The 21,860-nt window shown below is 44.0% G+C and overlaps 1 protein-coding gene and 1 pseudogene across 1 annotated transcript in view; both read right to left on the bottom strand.

Moving 5' to 3' along the window:
* Positions 1-21,860, bottom strand: part of Nmnat3 (nicotinamide nucleotide adenylyltransferase 3) — a 111,018-nt gene that overhangs the window by 13,441 nt on the left and 75,717 nt on the right. The window lies entirely within an intron of this gene.
* Positions 4,668-5,259, bottom strand: LOC101999564 (annotated as a pseudogene).

The following is a 21,860-nucleotide window of genomic DNA, read 5'->3' as shown; positions in this document are numbered from 1 at the left end:
AGAGACAGAGACAGAGAGAGAGAGCGTCTGTAGGAGAATATGAGACCCATGTGTGTGTGGAAGCCACAAGAGGGCATTAGGTGCCATGGCGCTGGAGCCACAGGCAGTGTGGGTACTGGAAATGAGACCTGCAAGATTCTGCAAGAACAATTAGTGCTTTAAACCATTTATAGCCAACTCTTCAGTCACAAATGAAGTGTGATTTATTAGTGTATTTATTTATTTATTTTGATTTTTCAAGACAGGGTTTCTCCGTAGCTTTTGGTTCCTGTCCTGGAACTAGCTCTTGTAGACCAGGCTGGTCTTGAACTCCCAGAGATCCACCTGCCTCTGCCTCCTGAGTGCTGGGATTAAAGGTGTGCGCCACCACCGCCCGGCTTTATTAGTGTATTTAAATATTTGTTTATGCACATAATTCTTTGAGATTGGGTCTCACTCTGTAGCCTTGACTAGCCTGGAACTTACTATGTATACCAAGCTAGCCTGACACTCACTTCATAGATCAGGCTAGCCTGGAATTCACAGATACTGACCTGCCTCTGCCTTCTGAGTGTTGGGATTAAAGGTGTGTGCCACCATGTTGGCCTTGTTTTACCTTTGTGTGTATTGATGGGTTCTGGTTGCTAGTTATTTTTAGAGATGAAGACATGTCTGTAGTTTACCTAGTCAGGTTTCTCATCAAGGCTACACCCTCCTCCTCCTTTATGTTCTAAAAGGACAGCATGAAGGACTGAACTCACCAGTGTAACCTTTCCTTCTCTGCTTCCTTTCTTCCCCTTCTCCCTTTCTGCTTCCTCCTTCCCTCCTCTCTCTCTGTCCTGGGGATCGTATTTGGTTATCCAGTGCAAGCACCACGCCCTTAGGCTGTACCTCATTGGTCAAGTCTTGTGAGGCAGGACTATAATTGGTATGAAAAGTAATGCTGGTTTAATCTCCTTACTGGTTAGCAGATGATACAGATTTTTCATTTTTCCATTATGATTTTTGATAAGTTGCATATTTTTTTTCAGAATTTTTCCCATTGTGTTTAAACTTTTCAATTTACTGGCATAAGGTTCATCACAACCTTCTCTTAAGTATTTAACATCTGCACCATCTGCAATGTGGGTCCCTCTCATTCCTAATGTTGGGCCTTTTTCTTTTTCCTTGCATAAGATTGCAAGGTTTGTTATTTTGTTAGTCTTTTTGAAGAGCCAACTCGTGGAGTATTGATTTTTCTCTGCTAAATGTTTGTTTTCTGTCTCACCAATGTCTTCTCTTCTTTTTATGGACTCTGCCCTGCAACTCTCTTGCTGTTCATTTCTAGCTTCTTGTGATATCTGCCCAGCTAATTAACTTGAAATTTGTCTTATATCCTAAAATAAACAATCCAGGCTGTAAGATTCCCATCTTTCCTTATGCCCCGCACGTTTTAGTATCTCTCAGTTCAAAGCGTTTTCTAAGCTCCATTGTGATGTCTGTTTTGATCAGCTATTTAGAAACATTTTTCTTAATTTCCAGGCATATCATGATTTGGGAAGCTGTAGTTTTGGTATTCATTTCTGGCTTAGTTCCACCATAGTCAGAGAAACACTGTAAATGGATCCGAACTCTTGCACTGGGTTGTGTCTTCCTTTCTGTATGTTACGAACTGTAACATGAGCAGGGCTGGGGAATGCTGTGCTTGAAAAACAGGTGCATTCATCCTGTGTGTGTTCAGTGTCCATCCAGGCAAGCCAAGTGGTGGCTTTGTTTACATCTCTTAGTATTGTGTCTGCCTATGGTACTAGCCACAGAAATCTAGAAAATCTTCCACTAATACGTGGGTTTTTCGATTTTTCCTTTCTTTTCTCTTTTTTTTTTTTTTTTTGATTTTTCGAGACAGGGTTTCTCCGTAGTTTTTGGTTCCTGTCCTGGCACTAGCTCTTGTAGACCAGGCTGGCCTCGAACTCACAGAGATCCGCCTGCCTCTGCCTCCCGAGTGCTGGGATTAAAGGTGTGCGCCACCACCGCCCGGCTCCTTTCTCTTTTTTTAAACATTTACTTGACATATTTTAATGCTACATGACTGGGTGAATACACATCATAACATGTCTTTATAGGAGGCTTTTTTTTTTAAAAAAAATTATTTATTTATTATGTATACAGTATTCTATCTGTGTGTATGCCTGCAGGCCAGAAGAGGGCACCAGACCTCATTACAGATGGTTGTGAGCCACCATGTGGTTGCTGGGAATTGAACTCAGGACCTTTGGAAGAGCAGGCAATGCTCTTAACCACTGAGCCATCTCTCCAGCCCCCGAGGCTTTTTTTTTAAATTGCTAGTAAGGTTGTGTTGAAATTTAGTCTGTCTGATAAAAACATACACATGACATATGATTTTTCTGTTTTTTTTCTTTCTTGAAGATAGAGTCTCTCTATGTAGTCTTGCATGCCCTGGAACTCTCTGTTTAGCAAGGCTAGCTTCCAACCCACAGAAATCCACTTGCCTCTACCTCCTTAGTGTACGGATTAAAGATATATATATCACCACACTTGGAGATTTTCCCACCTTTTAATTTTCAATATTTCCACACCTTTTTAAAAAAAATAGGCAAGCCTTTGTTTATAGCCCATGAAGACATTCTCAGTCAAGTCTGACAATTTTTTACTTTAAATTGGAACAGTGAACTCACATACTGTGATGTATTTTCATTGAAAGGTACCATGTTGTTTTGTATTTTATCTTCCTTGCACACATTCTATGCTTCTTTCTTTTTTCTTGACTGTTTAGATTTTTATTATTTTATTATTTCCGTCTCTTTGTCTTTTAGAGTAGACAATATTTGCACAATTTTACAATCCAAGGAGACCAAGCTCATTACCACCTTGCTAGTAGGACTCTGGGGTGCTGTGGCTTTATATGGCACTCTCCTAACTTACTGGTTACTGTTGTGGCTTCTTTAATTATGCATTTCTCCTTACTCTGTTAGACCATATTGCTTAGTTTAATGTCATCAATACTTAAACTTCTGCCCACAGTTTCGATTTCTTTGTACCTTTCTTCCTGTATGCTAGTCTTTCTATCTTGGAATCACTTTCCTTCTTGCAGAACAGTAGGATTTTTTTAAGTTGGTGACTTTATTTTAGATTATAATCTTGAAAGATACTTTTACTTAGTATAAAATGTTATTCTTCTTCAATACTCTTCAACCATTGTTCTGCTGTCCTTCCTATATTGTTGCTGTTGAGAAGTACCATGTAAGTCTGCCACTTCCCGGCAGGCAATCTGTATTCTTGTTGGCTGCAGCTGAAGATCCCAAGAGCTGGGGCGTGGCCAGAGCCCTATATAAGCTGCCCCTGCTGAACACAATAAAGTTGGCATTCTTGACATTCTTTTTTCAAGAATGACCAGTGTCTCCGTGTCTCTGTGTGTGCATGTGTTTAATCTCCAGGCCCCTTTCCAGGCTCGTGGACCGTACCAGTGCGTAGAGTAGACGTTTGGTTTACAACTACTGCCACCCAAAGGCTTATGATAATCTTATAACACAAATGCATTCGGTCTATCTGCAAACATCCCCATAGTCTTAACTGTTCCAGTAATGTCAAAGGTCTAATCCCAGAGTTCCCACTGAGACTCAAGGCCAACTCTTAGCTATGAGTCCCTGTACAAATAAAAAGAAAAACACATTTTCCAAGGAGGAATGGGGGCAGAAAGCAAGGTGAGGACCAAAGCAAGACTGAAACCCATTAGAACAAGCAGCAACTCCTACAGATTCACGTCTGACGGAGAGGTGTGTGGTGGCATGACTTGGACCCTAAGCTTATAAATATTCTACATGCCTGGACTCTTGAATATCTTGGGGTCTCTTCTACAACGTAGGCTTCACTCGCCCAGCTTTATTCATTAACCTGTTAGGAGCTTCCTTCGTGGAATCTGACCATCTGCATATTAATTAGCTTCACAGGCTTCCCCCGGAGTCCTGGTGAAAGCCTCTAGGAACCTGTAACTTGTATTCTGCATGTCACCATGGAGAGCACATGCAATTGTTGCTGTTTAAGCAGCAGTCAGGCCCCCTGACCCTCTTGGACTGTGGCTGCAGAACCTGGGGAAACACTTCCTTAGGAGGTTCTGTGTGAGCAGGTACAAGAGTAAACTTTTAAAAAATAAGATCTTTTAAATAAGTTTATAGTCTTACACCTTGGAGCTGGATTTATTAGGTCATGATAAATCCTGAAATAACTTTAAGGCATCCTTCCTATTGTCCCAGACTGAAGTACTTGGCTTCTTTCTAATGGTTCTAATCTATTTAATTATGGTCTCCTTTGCTTCAACTTTAAGGCTCTTTTCTGGCTAACTCTCATGCTTTCCACACCATTCTGCTCTGTTTTTTGCTCCCAATTTCACTATAAACCTAGATAAAGGCATTGTAATAAGCAGGCCACACATAAGCGGAACATTATCCTATCTTCAAAGTTCCTTCACCAACTTAATTAGTCCATTACTTTTGAGTTTAGCCATAACTAAAATTTTGGAACACCAATAAGATGTAGAGTGTCTTTGACAAAGAATAACAAGAACAACCCCTGGTATATTCCCCCCTCAAATTTCTTGTCTAAATCTGAAACCTTATAAACATTGTCATTATTATATACTTTTCTTTTTTTTTTCAACATCCAAAGCCTTTTAATAACAGTAAGATCCAGAGTTAGTTTTTGTAGCCGCGGCTGGCCCTTCTGCCTCTGGCACATTCAAACTTCCGGCCCTTGGAGCAGACATAGGGTTTGGTATGGCTGTGTGGGGTTCCTGGGGCCTTGCCAAAATGCCGGTACACCTCTCCGCCCTTCCGAGGTCCAGACAGGAGCACAGTGCCATGGCCCTTGGGAGACTCCAAGGCCAGCTGGTCAAAGGTGAGGATCTTACCCCCATCCTTGAGGATGCGACTTCGGGCCCGGCTGCTCACCCGCAGTGCACACACCTTCAGTTTGGGCACATCGAGAATCCTCACGTCATCTGTGACCGTCCCCACAACCACAGCTGTCTTGTTTTCTCGGCCAGGAAGCTTCATCTTTCGGATCATCCGGGACAGGGACAGAGGTGGCCGGTTGGTGCGACTCATGAATAACCTTTTCAGCACAACCTGATTGAAGGTGGAGTTGGTTCGCCTGGCCAGAAACCTGTACAACTTGACCAGCAGCCTCAGGTAGATGTCCTGGCTCTTGGGCTCCTTGCACCGAACCTTTCGGTCCTTGTTGTGGCGGATGTCAACACCCATGATGGCGCCTCCTGCACGGCCTGGTCCGGAAAGGTATTATATACTTTTCTATTGGCATTTTGAACCATTTCTACTGGTATTTTGAACCCCATAAGAATCACTCATAAAGCTCTGCTTAAAGTATTGTAGGATACTTCCTTCCCCAAACCAAAGTCCCAACAGGCCAAAGAATCACATAATCAGGTTTATCACAATAACAACCCAACTCCTGGTACGATTGATTTTTGTATTGCTTGTTCTATGGTTAGTCACTGTGACTAAACGTAACATAGTCAACTTAAAGGAAGAGGGATTCACTTTGGTTTAAGATTTCATTAGGTTTTAGTACATCACAGCTAGGAATTCATGGTGGAATAGCTTAGTTAATGATGACACACACATGTGGGTAAGCTTTTAGTTCATGGCAGATAAGAAAGCTTCAAGGACCTGTTTTTAGTGTCTTACTTCCTCCCATCTCCCAAAGTTTCCAGAGTCTCCCAAAATAGTGCTATCAAGCTGGGCAGCAAACATTCAAACTACAAAAGCCTGGGGGGGGTGGTTATTTCAGATTTAAACTACAATATAACTGGTCTGCTATATAGGCAGGCATTGCCACATGCAACTAGGTAAAGTTTTATGTTTCCCTCCCTGATGTGTGTACTTCCCACACAAATATAGATGTTTAGTGGTATCTTTTCTCTGTTCCAGTGTTTTAAATGCATCCAACATTTTGATTGGCCATGCTTTTATTTCCACATAATTCCATATATTTAAAACTTTCCCAAATGTTTTAATAGTTTATGTTGTCTCTTTTGCTATCAGCTTGACACACTGGTGATGTGGGAGTCCCCTCTGTGTGTTGTTTTTCTTGGTTAATGAATAAAGAAACTACCTTGGCCTGTTGATAGGGCAGAACTTAGGTAGGCGGGGAAGACAGAACTGAATGCTGGGAGAAGGAAGGCAGAGTCAGAGTGAAATGCCATGGATCCGCCAGAGACAGATGCTGGGAATTTTACCAGGTAAGCCACTGCCATGTGGCGATACACAGATTAGTAGAAATGGGTTAAATTAAAATATACGAATTAGCCAATAAGAAATTAGAGCTAATGGGCCAAGCAGTGATTTAGTTAATATAGTTTCTGTGTGGTTATTTTGGGGCCAAGCTAGCCGGGCGGCCGGGACAAACAAGCAGCTTCTCCTTGCGACACACTTGGACCAAACCCATGCACTATATGATTTCAATAGCTTGACATTTCTTAAGTTATGCTTTCTAGTTTATGGTATGTTTTACTGAAATTTCCAGTTGTGCTTGAAAAAAAATGCATATTTTACCAGTCCTGTCTGTTGAGCTCTATATAGTTCAGTTAGATACAGGAGAACACTTCTCCTGTATCCTTCCTGAATTCTTTCCCATCTTGTATTCTGCCTAGATGTCATGAAGGCTGGGAGCTGGGAGCCGAGTGTCCACTTACAATTGCAAATATGATAATTTTCTCTTAGCTCCATTTTCACTTCCTGTGTTTTATAATTCTGTTCTTAATGTGCACATGTTTAGGGTTGCTATGTCTTAGGGGTCACTGTCGAGCTTTTAATTTTGTTGTAGTAATTGGCAGAAATTACTAGTCGCTTCTTCAACAAATCTGGTATGTCACTTTTCATAGTTTTCTTTAAATACAAGTGTTTCAGTATCTTCATTTGATAACACATTTTCAGCATTTGCACAAGCTATTTTTACATCCTTTGTTCTCATCCATGTTTTTGCTTCTTTTGTGCTTACTTTAGATGCTTGCTGGATAATGTCCCTGACAGTTCTTTCTTTGGACTTGTACGACAGAACTAAGCTAGGCATGTTGAGGGATGACTGGACTGTGACGTGAGAGGACATGCAAAGGGGACAGCCCGTCATATCAGAGGCAGCATGACCAGGCATTGATGGAAAGATGAGTTCATTAAGAGAGACAGCTTAAAGTAAAAGAGAGTCGCTGTGGACATGATAGGCACAGGGTTCTTCAGGAGGATGAGAAAGACTGAGCATGAACAAAGGCGACGTTCTTGCTTTTATAAGTTTTTGGGGGCTGGTGGTAAGTACCACACTATCTAATTTAGTTTGATTTAGTCTATTTATTTAACTCTAAGCATGAAACCAGATACTTGGTAGGGCCTTAAAGCTTAGAAGGGGAGGGGCTGTGGGGCCACATTATAGTACTCAACTTCTTAGTTCTGTGTCAGAGAGAGAAAGACAGAGAGATAGCGAGAAACAGAGAGAGAGACAGGAAGAGAGAGAGAGACAGAGAGAAACAGAGAGCTAGAGAGAGCGCACGGCAGGGTGGGAGTAAAGTTGAGTTTTCCAGGCTGTCAGTCTCATCAGAATGATCTAAATTGACTGACATCTGTAAGTGGCAGGCCCATGCTATCACACTAAGCTGCTTACGTTGTGATTACAAATGTTTAATAGCTCATCATGTTAGCTTTGAAAGTAAAGCTTGAAAGATGTTCTTATTGTGCTAGTGGATGAGAAAGTGCAGCTTTCCCTCCTGGAAACTGGAAGCTCTCAGATGCATTTTATGTCCCTGAACAGCTTGGCTGCTTTAGGCCCGCCGTCCTGGACTCTGATGTTCCGCGGTCTCAAGGCAGGGAGAAAAGAGCCGAAAACGAGGCAGCAGCCTTGGCTTTTGACTCCAGAAGTGGCTCCTAAATTCATTTCAGAGGAGAAACCTGTGTGAGTGCTCTCGCTTCAAGAGTGTGCTTGTGCACAGACGACACACACCAGCACCCAAGGACCCAGAGCACAGGATTTTACTAGAGTCTAGAGGGCGGCAGGAATAGGAGAACACAGAAATAGAGATCTGGAGCTCGGTGGACTGGACAATAGGAGCAGAGACGAGCCTGGAAGTGCTTGTGGTTCACAGAGTACAGCCACTTCACACTTCACAGTGTGAAGATGGCTCCTTAGGCTGTTACCTTTCAGTAACGAGCCATGCTGGTGATGGGGTTGGGCGGTATGCTGGGTGATGGGGTTGGGTGGTATACCGGTTGACTTTTGACAACTTGACACAGACATTGACATATTTGCGAAGAACAAATCTCAACTGAGGAAGCACTTCCATCAGATTGGCCTGTAGGCGACTCTGTAGGGCTTTCTATTGATTAATGGTTGATATGGGGCCAAGCCTACTGTAGGCAGTGCCACTTCAGGGTCAGGTGATCCTGGGATGTATAAGAAAGCAAACTGGGTGAGCCAGGAGAAGCAACCTAGTAATCACTATTCCTCCATGGACTCTGCTTCAGTTCCTGCCTCCAGGCACCTGCCTTGGCTTCCCTTGAAGATGGTCTGTAATCTGTAAGGCAAAAGAACCCTGTTCTTCCCAAGCTGCTTTTGGTTACAGTGTTTATCACAGAGAAAACCATAACTAGGACAATGGGTACAGCTAAGGGGCCCAGCTGAGTCTGGAAGCTATAGGGCAGGTAGGCTCCTGTTTTGCTTTCCTCCTGGAATTTTGTGAGAAAGGCATCTCACACTACCCCAAACCAGTGTGAACAGAATGTCAGGGTGGCATGTATAGGCAGAGCATTTCATAAAACACCCTTCCCTCACCTTCACAGATTCTCAAGGCTCTTCAAATGCAGTGGTGAAGGAGGTTAAGAAGCAGTCCAAGGGTATGAAGTACAGGGACCATGGTGAGCCCAGGCACAAGAGCAGGGATGTAGCCTGAGCCAAAGATGTTGAGGAAGCTTCAACGGTGGAGGCAGAGTGGACTGAAGCTCACACCTGTGACCTGGGGCAGTAAGGACCGGGTGCATCTTTTCAGAGGCTGAGTGTAAGGCAGGATGCTTAAGCTGCTCTTGGAGAGCTTGGCAGAGAAAGATAAACTTCACTGATATCTGACCTGTAACAGAGTAGTCTTTTTCTCCAACACTTGTGAAGCATCGTGGAAAGTAAAGGGGGTTACACACAGATCTCTGCACATCTGTGTCCCATTTTCTCCAGAGGACCGTGTGTTACAGTCTATTTTCCTAGAAATGGGAGCCTAAGAGGAATATCTGGGGACATACATACAGTTGACCTTCATGTTCACCTCTCGTATATAGGAAAGCAGGACGGAAAGACAGAGACCAACGTGCCGCTCTGCGGGGTATCCTGGACAGCCAGGTGTGTCTCTGGTGGGTTAGCTCATTTGGACAGCCGGTCATACACAGAGAAATCGATGCTCTTTTACAATAGCCAGGAGAGGAGAGTCAATCAAAATAGCACTTTGAGCTAAGACGCCTTCGTGCCTTCCAAATGGGTCATGAGTCTGAGCTATTTCCCTTCTGTGCTGCTCTTGGCTGCAACCTCACTGTTGCCTGTTATGTATGAATAGGGCCTTGCTCTCCCATTCCGTGAGAGTTCTTCTCCTGCGACCCCCTGGTGCTCAGCCTCACCTCCATTATAGCTCATATATGATTGCATCTGCCAGCCCTTGTCTTCCCCAAGAAACTGAGAGCTCCTAAAGGACACACAATTGTCATTTCTTCCTGGGTAGCATCAGTTAGTAAGAAGTTTTACTAGCCTCATCTAGGGGTTATTAAAGCAATATAGGGCTGTGAATTTACCGCGGCAGATAGGGCTCCTTTTTATTTCTGCTCCCTCTGGAAATGAGTAAGATGGAAAAAGGGGAATAAAATAAAGTTGAGATCACAGAGGTGAGAGAGGTGTGAAAAAGAAAGCAATGGTTAACAAAGTCAAGAAGACTGTGGAATCTGGAGACTGAGAACAGTAACAGATCGACTGGTGCCAGTAGGCAGTGGACCTAATAGAAGCCAAGTTATACCCACAGCCAAAACCCAGAGTGACTTGGGAAATGGAGTGGTGGTAAACTCTATAGGTCGGGGTGCCAGACAGGGAGAAAGCAGGAGCAGTTGAGAGTTTTTCTAAGGAGCCTTAGATATATTCTAGTCTCCTACTGCCTACCCTAAATCTCTCACCCTGTTAGGCAACATATGAGCCTCCTGACTAGGTTGGACTGGAGAGAACTTTGATTCATGGGTATTAGTCCAGTTGAAGCAGGATGGGGGGCACATCTGCCACATCTAGATATTATCATTTAAGTTTCTCTTCCAGAACACAAGTAGCGATGTCTCTGGGGGAAGTTATCCAGATTCCTAGGGCATCTTCTCCTATTTGGGAACCTTACCCCTACACAAGCATGAGTGCAGTTGTGAGGCCAACTTCACACATGTGCCTGGAGTTTCGGTTGGCACTGGGACCTGATCTGCAACTATGCCTGGAAGCTCCTATGGTTAAAAGCATCTTCCCAAGGTTCACGTGTTAGAAGCTTGGTCATCAGTGTAGTTCATACTAAGGGGAGGGGCCTATAAGGCAATCGGGTCACAGCCTGATGGGATAGATGCTTCAGAATGAGCTATCGAGACAGCTGTTATAAAGGAGAGACCCGCTCCTCCCAGTCTCCAGCGCTCCTCTTAGTCACGTGATCTCTCATGTCATGTCATACCCTGCATGAGGCCTTTAATAGAAGATGAACAACTTGCTCTTGAGCTTCCAGGCTCCAAAACTCTAACAACTCAGTCCCAGGCACAAAAGACTAAAACAGATGCTAGGAGAAAAGGTCTCTGGAAGTCACAGGCAATGCAGAAAGCAACAGAGAATTAAAGAAAAAAAATCTTCCAGGAGAACCAGATGGGTCAGGGGACAGTGGGTAAAGACATTTGTTATTAAGGCTGACAATCTTAGTTCTATACTCAGGACCTACATCATGGAAGAAAAGAACAAATTCTGGCCAAGTTGCGTACACACACACACACACACACACACACACACACACACACACACTATGGCTTGGGTCCTCGAACTCTAACTAGGGCGACAATGGAATGAAGCAATAACAGACACAGAGATGCACAGTCTGGGCTTTCAGATGGAGAGGCAACAGTACCCTGAAAGCTCAGCATGTTTATTATATACAACTGAGCAGGAGGCGGGATTTAAGGTATACAACTGAACAGGTAGGTAGGGTTTAGGGTATACAATTGATTAGGGAGGCGGGGTTTATTAGGGAGGCAGGTTTAGCTAATCTTGGTAGAGGCAATCACTAGGTTATAAGCATCTGGAGGTTAGGGGAAGCTCTGGTGGACATTTTCTATACACACATCAACACTGACACAAGAACCAGAGGACGGCTTTGCCCTCCCTCTGAGCCCCACCAGGGAAGGCTTTGCCACTCCCATGGGTAAGAGGCATTGGTGTCTGTAGTAGATTAATAAAAACCTAGAGACAGATATTGGGGTCCAACCTGAAAGGTCAGGAAAGCAAAACAGCCAGTCACTGGCTCTTACCTCTACCTTAGTCTGAATGGCGATACTGCCTCCAGGAATCCTCAGAATGAGACTGTCTGAGAGCTGACTCTTCCCATCTTGTATTCCTCTCGAGGGCTGGGATTAAGTGTGTGCACCACTACTGCCCAGTTTCTATGGCAAACTAGTTGGCTATTCTGATGTGTACGGCTTACCAGTGAGGCTGGTTTACTCTCTGATCTTCAGGCAAGCTTTATTTATTAAAATACAAATGAAATATCACTACAGGGGTCATTGACATAGCTATGCTCACGTCATTAATACTCATTCACTTAGGACCTAACTAGCTCCCAAACTCAATAAATGTTTTTTAAAAAACCCTATAGTAATATTGTCAAACATACTTCAGGGACTATATCCCACCCATGAAATAGGAATGAGAGTTCATAAAGAAACAATTATAAAATAAGACACAACTCTTAGAGATTAAAAGATATTCATCCAACCAACAGTATTCATCAACTGCCTAGCACAGGCCAGCTGTGGTGCTGATACTGGTGTTGATGCCATAGGCTGACCCTGCACTCTTGGAACTTACATTCTGCTGGATGACAGTGGCAATGACATCAATTAGCAGAAGACTTAGAAGAAAAATGTAAGAGAATCATATGCTAGGAAAAAGGCAGCACCAGGCATTCAAACCAGGAAGTAGACTGTCATTAACAGAAACTCCAGATAGAGCAGAAAAACTGAAAGAAAATCAAAGAAGGGAGAGAACGCTTTTTCTAGACTAGAAAATCACATTTCAGGCTGATCACTAGCATTCTGAACGGAAGAAGGTCTGCACTGTGGCAGCCCCTTATGAGAATTCAGACCACTCGTTTGAAAGTAAAGAACCTAGATATATCCAGAGAGGAAACTATAGATCGAACATGCCTGGTTGGGAAGTGCTGTGCTTCTTGGTAGCAGAGGAACCCAGAAGACAATAGAGAGAAGTCTCCAAAACATTAAATGAAAGCGACTTCCGAAGTACAGTTCTCTATTTGGCTGATTACCAATCAACTAAAATGGGGACTGGCAGACGTTTTCTACTAAGAACAGATGGCAAACGCTTAGGCCTTTTAGGTTTTAGGCTATGTACAATATTTCTTGATATTCTTTCTTTTGTAAAAAAAAAATTTTAATAGAAAGAAAACATAAAAACCCTCTTATTTCACAAAATGAATGAAAAATAGCTCATGGGCCAGATGTGGCTTGTGGGCTGTGGTTTGCAGCCCGCAGGAACACTGACTAACTTTGTTCATGCATATGCAAGGTCTTGGCAAATGCACCCATTATGCAGGTTTCCTCAGGAGATGCCTGAGGATGAGACTCTTCTAAAATGAGAATGTAAGTCAATAAAAGCAGAAAGCATTCAAGAAAGAGTGTTCGGGACCAGGAACCAGGCAAGACTATGTGGTCTACTTAACACTCTTTACACTATCCCAAAAGTCTGCAGTAAAGATATCAGTCAAATGTTGTGATTCAGTCCCTTCAGTGGGGCTTAAGTGTGGAGGAATGTAAGGATGGAGGCGTGAGAGAGCCAAATCCTCATTTTTCATAATGGGAAGCAGATAGTATATAGAGACAGGATCTAAATCTGAGAAGTGAACGGATCAGAACAAAGTACATGCAGTTACCCTGCTTATCTGGTTCAGCTGGTCCCTTATGCTTTTCTTCCTGCTGTGTAAGTCTACTGTTATACACTTGCTATCTATATCTGCTTTACAACTTCACTGTATGGACAACATTTCTTCTTGGGTAATAGTTCTCTTGAAAATATCATTTTTACATATCTTCATAATAATGGAAATTAAAAGAAAAATAAACAAATCTGTACTAGAATCAATGTGTGCTGACCATCTTTGTAGACCATTGTCCCAACTTATGGATAATTCAAGAGACAGAAAAAGCAAAAGCAAAAACCTAAGGAGCTGCTTCTCCCTACACCACTTCTTAGAAATTCTGAACAAATGCGAGCCTTGCAGACAGACCTGTAACCCCAGCTCCCTGGGAGGCCGAAGCAATAGGATGGGAATTTCAAAACTAGCTTGGGAAACTTTATGAAACCCAAACTCAAAACAAACAAACAAACAAACAAACAAACAGATAGAGCTGTAGCTCACTGTAGTATCTGTTCAGCATATGTGAGGCCTGGATTCAACTTCTAATCTCTCTCTCTCTCTCTCTCTCTCTCTCTCTCTCTCTCTCTCTCTCTCTCTCTCTCTCTCTGCATATGTTCGTGACTATGCATATGTGTGCTCATGAACATGGAGGGTGGAGGTTGATGCCAGGCTTCTTCTTCAGTTGCTCCACCTTATTTTTGAGGTAGGATCTCTCACTAAACCCAGAGCTCACCAGATTGACTAGCCTGACTGGCCAGCAAGCTCTAAGAATTAATTATCTTGTCTCTGCCTCCTCCAAGCTGGGATGACAGGAGTGTGAGACCCTGTGTATTTTGGCATGGGTGGCGAATCCGAACCCATGGCATTACGTATGCATCTTTACCCCCACCCCATTCCCACCCTTTAATGCAGACTGTATTCTCTGCTCTGCTGCCTGGAGTCAGCACTGTGTTTGTTCAGTCCTCTACCTGAAGAATTACATTTGACTGTCTGTGAGCACTCCCCAACACCTGCTTAGCTCTCCGGGAGAACCTTGAGAAGTTAAATAAACATACCCATTGGTATTTTCTTTTCTTTTTTTATTTACATCATTTTATTTTTATAAAAGAAAAGAAACTATCTTTTTTCATTTTACATAACAATTCCAGTTCCCACTCTCTCCCCTCCTCCCATTCCCTCTACTTTTTCCCCCACCACACTCCCCATCCACTCCTCAGAGAGGGTAAGGCACATTGCTTTGTGGAAGGTCCAAGGCCCTTCCTACTATATCTAGGCTGAGCAAGGTATCCATCCAAAGAGAATGGGTTCCCAAAAAGCCAGTACAAGCAGTAGGGATAAATCCTGTTGCCATTGCTAGTGGCCCCACAGTCTGTCCCAGTTGTACAATTGTCACCCCCATTCACAGGGTCTAGTTTGGTCTTATGCAGGTTCCTTCCGTCTAGCTAGAGTTGGTGAGTTTCCCATTAGCTCAGGTAAACTGTCTTAGTGGGTGTCCCCATCATGGTCTTGACCTCTTTGCTCATATTCTTACTCCTCCCACTCTTCAACTCGACTTTGGGGGCTCAGAACATTTGAAAGACATCTCTATGGAGATTAGGCCATATTTCCACTTTGTAAAGTATCTCAAAGGCAGACTGTTCCACTTGGTATGTTTCTCATCTGTCTGGCTCAGGTTACCTCCAAAAATGTGTATTTGGGATATTAACTCTATGGTTGATTTCCATTCCTGTTATGGTTTATATCTTTTTCATTAGGTTGTATTATAACCATTACATAGGCAACCCCACACTTTAGTCTACTTTATTGAACTTATTAGTTCTAATGGTTTTTTCAAATACTTCCAGGTTTCCAAGGGGTACAGCGACATCACCAGCAAGTAATGAAGACTGTGCCTCTATTGAGTGTTTCTTATTTTGGACTTATACTATTGGAAACACGGCAGTGGGAAGGTATTCCTTTCTGCTTCCTTGTTTCAGTGGTGATGCTCCTGAAGCAAGGCTCCACTGCACATCAGATAGAGAAGTATTTTTATAGATCTAATTTACTAAGAGTATGAAAAACCCCCACCTGAGTAGGTATTGCATATTACATAATGACTTTTCAGTATGTATCGAGATGATGGTTTAGGTTTCATAAAAATATATTGTCTTACTAATATGATACATGAATAGATATCTTTATAGAAAACTGTCCTTTAATACTGGGGTTAAATGATACCTGGTCTTGCTGAATTATTCTTTTATTAGCAATTTGATAACCTTCTACTTTATGTGGGTATTTTGTATCCATGATTACGCTGTTAACTCTAGCTGTAATGCCACAATCTCTTTATCCAATTTTCTCTGCGCTAGAAAATGGCTATGGTAGATTGAATCAATGGCCCCCACTCCTCATGCTCCCATTATACCATTCTACAAAGACAGAATGTACTTCTCCACCCTCTGACTGTGGGGAGTGATCTGAAATCTGCTCACTTTGTTACATTTTTACCCTGGACCTCTGCTGTCAGCCAGCAGCTTCCTATTTTCCTAGCCTCCAGAACAAGAGAGGCAGCATTCATTGTCCCGTTGATCAACTGTTCTGTGATTAACAAACCATTAGTCTGGTGTGCTATGCAAGGCAGGCCTATCATTTTAACACTTTGGAGGCTGAGGCAGGAGGATCACAAGTTTGAGATCTGAGCTATAAAGCAAGTTGTTGTCTCAAAAAGAAAAAATAAATAAACCATTAATTGTCATGTCACTGAGAACTTGTGATTTGGATGTAACTAATGCTAACAAATGTAACAAAAATAACAGTGTAACACAAATGTAACAAAACAATGTGGGGGATACTGTGTAAATACTTCCAAACCCAGCTCAGTATGGGGGGGCTCCTCTTTCCTGGTCCAGTGGGCCTGGGAGGTGGGGGGGGGACTGGGGCAACTGCCTGGGCCAAGCATGCCCACAACATGGATATGTTATCCTCCCCACAACATGAGCATGTTACCCTCCCCACATAGACATGTTATCCCCCCACAACATGGGCATGTTACCCTCCATAACATGGGCGTGTTACCCTCCCCATAACATGGGCGTGTTACCCTCCCCATAACATAGATGGGCGTGTTATCCTCTATAACATGGGCGTGTTACCCTCCCCATAACATGGATGGGCGTGTTATCCTCCATACAACATGGGCATGTTATCCTCCATACAACATGGGCGTGTTACCCTCCATAACATGGGCATGTTACCCTCCCCATAACATGGATGGGCATGTTATCTTCCACACAACATGGGCATGTTATCCTCCACACAACATGGGCGTGTTACCCTCTAGCAGCACATCTTATGAGAACCTGGCTATTCCTCTATGTGACTATGTTACAACATGATAGAAGTGATACTGCTTGATAACTAGATACTTCCATTTTAGAGTCTGGAGACGCTTTATCTTTTCAATACAGGTATCCTGCTGTAATTTCTAAACCAGTCTACCTGCAGAGAGCTGAGTGGCCACATGTCTTATGGTCTCAACTCTCAGCATTGTCTGTCAGGTGAGAGTGAAACAGTGTCTTGTCTTTGAGTTGTCTTGCTGAGAAACTGGCCAAGAGATGAGTGTGATGTCCACTGTGCTCTGTCCAAATTCCTGACTCACTGAATTGGGGAACATTACAAAATGGTCAATTTGTGCCACCAATTTTGGTTTGGTTTTTCATATGGTAGTGGTGCTGTCTAGTTTTATGTCAACTTGACCCAAGTTAGAGCCACAGGAGCAGAGGGAGCCTTAATTGAGAATATGCCTCTATAATACCTGATTGTAGGCACTACCAGAAAATATAGGATTTAGATTAGGTCCGTCTCCACTTTCCCAATGCACTATGCTGGTGAGGGGCAGTGAAGTCAAGATGGGGTGGCTAAGCGAGCCAAGGCTAAGAAGGATACCACTCAACTCTTCACCTGTCCGAGTGTGGTCCTCACACCATGCTACTTTGGGGAATGTGATGAGAAACAGGCCTCTCTGGAGCTGACCTGAAAAATGGGACCATCTTTGCCAGCAAGACTGGGCTTTAATAAAACATTATTGCTACTTAAAACACTGGCAGCCTCACAAACCATGAAGCAAAGCCTTAACGACATTCCAAACTAAAAACTGCATTATTTCCACCAAGAATGCCTTGGCACATTTATCACATTTTATTAAGACCTACCATACATATTTTAAACAAAACTACACACTAAAACAATTGAGATAAGGGGTGGCTAATGTTGGGATGTGGCTGCTGGGAGCATGGGCTGATTCCTTTTCTCTTTCAAAGACTTAGTGCTGGGCTCAGCAGAAGCATAGGGTCCCTGAGAGTTCCCAGCAGCCAGCCCCGCCCACATCAGCATTCTCTTCTTGCTCATTTTTCTTTCTTTGGCTGTGCTGGCTGAAAAGTACCCTGGAAATAAGACCTTGAAAGGAAAATATCTAAGACAGATCAACAGGAACTGCTGCACATGCTTTGGGGAGTTCAGGAAACACGGGAAGAGAGCTGGAGGATAGCAGGTTTTTAAAAAGCCAGGATTTCAACCACACAGGGTAAGCCTGCTTTTAAAAAGAGATTATGGTGATTAAACCTGGCTTCCAAGAGAAGCTCGGAGAGCATGCTCCAGCCGAGGCTGCTGAGGCCGTGGGGCCATTTGGGCACTCTTTCATTTCCTTATCCATTCCAAGTGCGTTTAACACACTTTGCATATGGTTGTTTCTTCAGCCAGAATTTCTAGCCCTTTGCAGCCCAGTGCTCTAGGGGAAAGGCGGCTTTCATCCCTTCAGAAGACCATGGCGTGCCTGGATTGTGGAGGCCTGGGGTACAGAGGAGAGCAGGTCTAGGTAGCCTGCAGCCCCCAAGTGGAGTCTGCAGCTTCAAGTGTGTGCACCACCCACCCTCTTTGGTGCTCTAGGTGCTTGCTGCTCTTCTGTCTGCTCTTGATCTCTCTGTCAGGCAGTGTTTTCCTTTCAACAAGCAACCTCTGCAGGTAGTTGTAAAGCCCCCTCCAGAACCTTTCAATGCCCAAGCTTACCAGTGGGCGTTTTCTCTTTCATTCATTTTCAAATGCCTGCTTTCTTTGTAAACACCTTTGTTACAATTGGGGAAAGTAAACAAGGCAGCAGTATTTCTTGTTGTCTAAACTTTCCTTCTGAGCCGGTGTAGAAGGGATTAAAACCCTTTTAAAAGTTTGTATTTATTTGGGAGGCAGGCGCTCACGTCACAGAGAGGATAAAGCTCCTGAGTCCATTCTCTCCTTACACCATGAGAGTTCTGGGGATCAGACTTTGGTTACTGGGTTTGGTGGAAGGCATCTTTACCTGCTGAGACATTTCTTTGGTCCTTTTAAAATACTTATTTATTTATTCTTAGTCAGAAAGGATTTTTGGTCCTCTCTCCAACCCCATCCTCTGTAATCATTTACAGACACGTGGCCCTGGCTGGATGACAGTGCTTCTGTTTGATTCAGTGGCTACAAAGCCCTGTAGGGTGTGGTGGTTGTGTGCTGGGGTCCTACATATGTGAAGATTATTAGAACCTATTGATGTGCATGAAGGCCCGAATGCTCCTTCTGCAGCCCCCACAACCCTCTGTGTGCATCTAGTGATGATGTGCTTGATGAATCTAAAGTCTGTCTTTTAAGAATGCCACACATGTCTGGCAGTTCTGCTACTCTGTCCGGACATAACGCTGATTGGCACAGTGGCAGCCCCTCACACTGAGGTCCCAGAGCTCCAGGGGCTCACATGCTGGCCCCCACATCTACAGGCTTTTGTCTCCAAGCCTTGAGAACCAGAGACTTTTGGCTCCAAGCTTTCCAAGCTGGAGGCTTGCTGCTCTTAGTGCTCAAGGCAGAGGCTCAGGCATGCTTGAATGCTCCAGAGCTTTGATGGGGTCTTTAACCCTTGGCAACACTCTTGAACTCTTCTAGGGACCGTGGCTTAAAGTCTTCACAGCACTGCCTCTGTAGAGCCCTCTGTTGGGATTCAGGCCTTATGCTGGACCCTGTCACCTGGCAGTATCCTGGCCCATCCAGGGTCCTAGGGCTTCTACATATGTACTTTATGTCTGCAGGTGCAAAGGTCCCTTTAAGAGACAAGCTCCACCCATTCTAGCTCTCTTCCCACTCCTTCTGAAGAGGCAGGGTGGTCCTTGCCTCTTCTTCCTCTTCCTCTTTTTCTCTGTATCTCTCTTTCCCTCTTTTCTCCCCCACTCCCTTTATCTCAGTAAAACTCCCACATAAACTGTGCCTACATGGTGTGTCTGTCCCTCATGGGCTCTCGCCCTCCCCTTGACCCTCTAAGGTCCACCATGTGCTGTTTTACAGCACCCTCCATCTTCCACAATTTCAGCTTCTCCCGCATTTCTTGCCCTTTGTCAACCATGACAGTCTTAGCATCTTCCAGATCCTGCCCCAGGTTGGGAGCTCTTGGGCTGCTTTAGTGCTATGGAACTTCGGGTATCATGGCTCTTAGCCGTAGTAATTCTCTACAACGCTAAGTTTTGGATAGCAGGGCCCTTAGTTCTCAGTGGCTCCCGGTTGAGAGCTTCCTATTAGGCATATGGGCATAAGGGGCCATATGCCTACTCCCCCAGTTTGGTTCACTTGAGGAAGAGAATGAAAGGGTACTTGGTGTGGGAAGTCCTTCTGCATATGTGTTGCTTTTATTGTTAATGCATAAAGAAGCTGCTTTCAGCCAATGGCTTAACAGAATATAGCCAGGCTGGAATATATATACATATATATATAGTACTACTGATGGCCATGTAGCCTCCAGAGGAGAAAGATGTGAGCTGTCTGTTGGAACCTTGCCGGTAGGCCACAAACCTCGGAGTAAAATATAAAATAATGGAAATGGGGTAATTCTAGATGTAAGAGCTAGCTAGCAGTACACTTAAGCTACTGGCCAAATAGTACTGCAAATAATATAGTTTCTCAGTGATTATTTTGTGGTCTGGGTAGCTGGGAATGAACAAGCAGCCTCTGACTACAGGTACTTATAGTAAAGATTTAGGAAACGTAACATTCTTCACAGTATTTGACACAAGACGTGGGGGTTAGGTTATTGTCTTAAGAGTAGGTGGGTGCTTTTTAAGTTTTTTTGTTTTGTTTTGTTTCATTATTTATTTTCAGACAAGTCTCATGTAGCCCAAACTGGCCTTAACCTTACTATTTAGCCTGCACCAGGGTTCAAACTCATGATCCTCCTGCTTCTTCCTCCTAAGTGCTGGGAATATAGGTGTGTGCCTGTGAGTTTTTAAGAACTTGGAAAATGTCAGGGTCTTGTGGCTTCTCAGGAACTGACTACCATCTCCTCGGGGGCCTTAGATCTTCATTGAACTTTCCCTAGAAAGAAACGTAGGTGTGAGGGAGCAGCGGGGATGGGTTGTCGGCAGGCAGTTTTGGTTGGGTGTGTGGCCCTTTAACTCATGGGAAAGCAGCTCACCTCTGTCTTGTCCTCCTCTATTTGTGGAACCCATGCAAAGTGGCTCTGCTCTCTGTGAACATGAATGGTGGGGACTCCGTCACTTCATCTGCTCCCTAAAGTCAGGTTTCTCAGAGAACTCAAGAAACTGTCACTTCTCTGTACCCCAGTCCTTTACCTATATGATGAGAATTAAGGATGGCACCTATTCCAAAGCCTTGGTGCAGCAGTCAAATGCATGAGCATAGGGGACAGAAAGTAGGTCATGGGCAGCCCTGGTGGATGGCATACAGGAAATACTACTGAGTCTGAATTTTAACCCCGCCCCTTTTGTCACCACAAGCACCATTTCCTCTTGGTCACTCATAAATAAACAGGGGGGCAGTCGGGTCCTCAGCCTCAGGGAGGCAGGCTGCCACCTTAGGGTAGTTAGTGCTGGGCAGAGGCACCTAAGCCAGCCTCAGGATCTCAGAAGAGACTCAGAGAAGGGTGGAGTGGTTTTTTATGGAGGCTGAACAGATAAGTGGGCCACCCAGTGCAGACAGCAACTTAAGAAAGGTGGAGGTTTGTTAATCAATTATTTCTACCTTAATTATACTGAAAGGGAAAGTTTGAGGAAAATTTCCAGAACATCTCAAGTCTGATGACTCCTTGACACTGCACGAGGATCTCTGGCCAGTTCTCTGTACATTTTCAATTTACCTTCATGGTAATTTACACTTAAGGAAACTATCCAAGATCTGCCAGGGGATTCAATAAAACAGGTCATGGAGTTAAATGCTGTGTCGGAACATGGGGCTTAATTTTATGGATAAAATTTAAACTGCTTAGCTGTCCCCCTACCCCCTTATTCGTGTTAAGACTAATAATTACCCAGAGTACAGAAGCCAGGGCACCATTTTGCTAATTCTTTAAGAACATCTGGTAAGGTTGTGGACTCTGCCCTCAGGGTTAACAGACATTGAATCAGGGAAGAGACCTGAGTGGCCCAGTGGTCAACCTCTCTCTCCCACCTGGGTGCTCTTGAAACTGGGCAGGAACAAAAGCCTGGAGTCAGGATTTTCCTCAAGACAGACACTGGGGAGGATGAACAGAGGTGGGCGAGGCGGCTCTGGCATCAGCATGGGTGGCTCAAAGGGAGGCCCGCTCACTAGTGTGCCTTCGTGCTGCACCCGCTCACTAGTGTGCCTTCATGCTGCGCCCGCTCACTAGTGTGTCTTCGTGCTGCACCCGCTCACTAGTGTGCCTTCATGC

This window comes from Microtus ochrogaster, unplaced genomic scaffold (genome assembly GCF_000317375.1).
Source record: "Microtus ochrogaster isolate Prairie Vole_2 unplaced genomic scaffold, MicOch1.0 UNK12, whole genome shotgun sequence".
NCBI lineage: Eukaryota > Metazoa > Chordata > Mammalia > Rodentia > Cricetidae > Microtus > Microtus ochrogaster.
The sequence above is the reverse complement of the archived record's forward strand: the minus strand, read 5'-3'. Positions and strand labels throughout refer to the sequence as shown.